This window comes from Bison bison, unplaced genomic scaffold, assembly GCF_000754665.1.
Source record: "Bison bison bison isolate TAMUID 2011002044 unplaced genomic scaffold, Bison_UMD1.0 scf7180017864146, whole genome shotgun sequence".
Taxonomy (NCBI): domain Eukaryota; kingdom Metazoa; phylum Chordata; class Mammalia; order Artiodactyla; family Bovidae; genus Bison; species Bison bison.
The window spans coordinates 6,664,499-6,668,254 of NW_011494718.1; positions in this window are offsets into that span (position 1 = coordinate 6,664,499).

Genomic DNA, 3,756 nt, shown 5'->3' on the forward strand with positions numbered 1-3,756 from the left:
CCCCCAATCCCTCCCAGCATCAGAGTCTTTTCCAATGAGTCAGTTCTTCGCATGAGGTGGCCAAAGTACTGGAGTTTCAGCTTTAGCATCATTCCTTCCAAAGAAATCCCAGGGCTGATCTCCTTCAGAATGGACTGGTTGGATCTCCTTGCAGTCCAAGGGACTCTCAAGAGTCTTCTCCAACACCACAGTTCAAAAGCATCGATTCTTCGGCGCTCAGCCTTCTTCACAGTCCAACTCTCACATCCATACATGACCACTGGAAAAACTATAGCCTTGACTAGAGGGACCTTTGTTGGCAAAGTAATGTCTCTGCTTTTCAATATGCTATCTAGGTTGGTCATAACTTTCCTTCCAAGGAGTAAGCGTCTTTTAATTTCATGGCTGTAGTCCCAATTTGCAGTGATTTTGGAGCCCCCAAAAATAAAGTCTGACCCTGTTTCCACTTACACCTAGGCATTTCCCAGAACTAACCACTCGCCCCAAGAAAGCAGCCAACCCTTTCACTGGCCTGCTCCTCCAACGCTGCGCTCATACCTGACCCTCCAGGCCTCCAGCCCACTGACCCCGGGCCGCACCCCGAGCACCCCAGAGACGCCTGCACCCCGTGCCGCTCTCGGCGAAGGAACACAGCCAGCAGAGGGCCCTCTGGCTCGTCGTAGCCAACACCTGGCTGCCTTGCCACCAGCCCTTGGCTGCCAGTGCTTTAAACCTCCGCCACCTGTCTGCCTTCTTTGCAGCAGTGGTTGCTTCCCCGGCACCACACACCCAGCACGGAGCCTTGCCCGAGACCCGCACAGGCTTCTCAGGACGCGGCTCACGCAGACGCTGACGTGGCTCTGTCGGCGCCAGACAACCTGGTGCTCGCTGTGCTTCTCTCCGCCCAGGTTTCTCCCGAGCGGCAGTGACCGCCAAGGCTTTGGCGACTGACTCTACAGGATATTCACGCTCCGATTTCACACCTCAGGTTTGGATCAGTACCCTCACCTGCTGAGGTCACCTGAAATCAATCCATCCCGTTTAAAACAGCGGAGAAGCCCACCCACTTATCTTGGACAAAGGAGATGAGAATATAAGGTGGAGAAAGGACAGCCTCTTCAGTAAGTGGTGCTGGGAAAACAGGACAGCTCCATGGAAGAGAATGAAATTAGAACACTTCCTAACACCACACACAAAAACAAACAAAGTGGATTAAAGACCTAAATGTAAGGCCACACACTATAGAAACTCCTATAGGAAACAAAGGCAGAACACTCTTCAACATAAATTGCAGCAAGATCCTTTTTGACCCACCTCCTCGAGTAATGAAAATAAAAACAAAAATAAACAAATGGGATGTAATTTAACCTAAGAACTTTTACACAGCAAAGGAACCATAAACAAGACAAAAAGAAAACCCTCATAATGGGAGAAAATATTTGCCAATGAAGTAACTGACAAAGTTAACCCCCCAAATATACAAGCACCTCAATATCAAAACACACACACACAACCCAATCAAAAAATGGGCAGAAGACCTAAATAGAAATTTCTCCAGAGTACATACAGATGGCTAAGAAACACACGGGAAAATGCTCAATACCACTAATTGTTAGAGAAATGCAAATCAAAACTACAATGAGGTATCACTTCACAGCAGTCAGAATGGCCATCTCTAGGATGTGGAAAAAGGGAACCCTCTTGCACAGTTGGTAAGAATGTATATTGATACAGCCGCTATGGAGAACAGTATGGAGGTCCGTTAAAGAACTAAAAATAGAACCAGAAATCCCACTACTGGGCATAAATCCTGAGAAAACCACAATTCACAAAGAATTGGGTACCCCAATATTCACTGCAGCACTTCACAACAGTGAGGCCAGGGAAGCAACCGAGAACAGATAAACGGATGAAGATGTGGCGCTTATATACAGTGGACTATTACTCAGATAAACGGATGAAGATGTGGCGCTTATATACAGTGGACTATTACTCAGCCATAGAGAGTAATAAAATTGAGTAACTGTAGTGATGTGGATGGACCTAGAGAGTCCTACATAGTGAAGTCAGAAAGAGAAAAGCAAATATATATTAAGCACATATATGGAATCAAGAAAAATGGGGCAAACTAACCTATCTGCAGGACAGAAATGGAGACGCAGATGCAGAGAGTGGACGCGTGGGCACCGGCAGGAGGAAGCGGGGGCTGGGATGATTTGAGAGGGCAGCGCTGACGCATGCGCCCTGCCACGTGTAACACGGCCAGCGGCGGGAAGCCCGCACAGCACAGGGGGCTCAGTGCGGCGTCCGAGCCGACCCGGAGGGAGGGGGCTCCCGAGGGAGGGGGTGTCTGCCTACAACAGCCGGCTCATCTCAGCGCACAGCAGAAACTGAACAAGGCTGTAAAGGAACTATACTCCAATAAGCACATTTAGAACAGTGAATAAGGAGTCTCTCCATTGTTATTCACATCGCATGCAAAACTGAACAGGAAAACCGAGCACCCAGGCTTTCTTTAGAGCCACTCTGTCCATTGTGGCGGGTGGGGGGGCACGAGGCTGTTAAATGTTTGAAACGTGTGTGGTCCAGCCTGGGATGTGCTGTCCGTGTCAGTACACACCAGGCGTCAAAGACTTAGTACAGAGAAATAAGGGAAAACATCCCAATGACTTGCTGTTGATTACATGTTGAAATAATACTTTGCATATATTTAGATATATTTGGCTAAACTATGCTATAAAATTTATTTCACTTGTTCCTTTTTTTTTTTTTAATGTGGTATCCGATAAATGATGTGGCTTACACTGTATTTCCACTGGATGGCCAACTGCTCTGGAGGCCTTCATCCGGGACAGCATCACTGCCCAGCGCTCTCTCCCCCAGTGTGGTTTATCTGTTTGGGTCTGTTCTCAGTGTCTTCTGATCCTCATTTCACAATCTCATTCATGCAGGAATTCTGGGGGCAGTGATGCCAAATGCTTCCAATCTGTGTATTCCATATACTTTCATCCCATGGCACCCTTTCTGAGCAAAGGAAAGTGCTCATTGCTTGGGCCTGTCTCTTGGCAACCCCATGGACTTGTAGCCTGCCAATCTCCTCTGTCTATAGAATTCTCCAAGCAAGACGACTGGAGGGAGTTGCCATTCCCTTCTCCAGGGGATCTTCCTGACTCAAGAGCAGAGGCAGACTCAGGCTTACCCATGGCTGAGCCCAGCAGGCGCCCCCCAGTGATGTCAGCAGGTCACCGCTTCCCTCGCTTTACCTTCTGTAGCCAAGATCCGCCTGCTGGAATAAGGGACTGACTATAACCCAAGCCCATGCCTCTCTCACTGTGCAGGAGCGGAGGAACCCAACAGTTGGGCAGCTGCATTTAGTTTGGATCCTGAGACCAGCACAAGGTCTCAGTCAATGTCTGCGGAATGTGCGGGCAAAGGAACAACCTGCTGGTGCTGGCGGAGCCCTTCCTTGGCCGCTGGCGCCCAGGCCTCCACTTATAACTTCGCGCTCTGTCTCCTGCCAGGTCTGTGACCCTGGTGTGTCACCCATTCTAGGCTGGTCCCTTTACCACCACTCACCGCTCTGGGTGTTTGTGGGATGAAGGTATTTACTGAAGAGCTGCTCAGTCACTGCGAGGCCATGCCACCACTCTGGACTCAGGCAACTCCTGTCCCCAGGCGATCGAGTGTGGCACAGAGTGTGGGAGCACATGCTGGACAGAGGGGCTCGTCCTCTCACCTGCGACTGGCACTGCCCTGGCCACTTACTTTAAGTCTTTG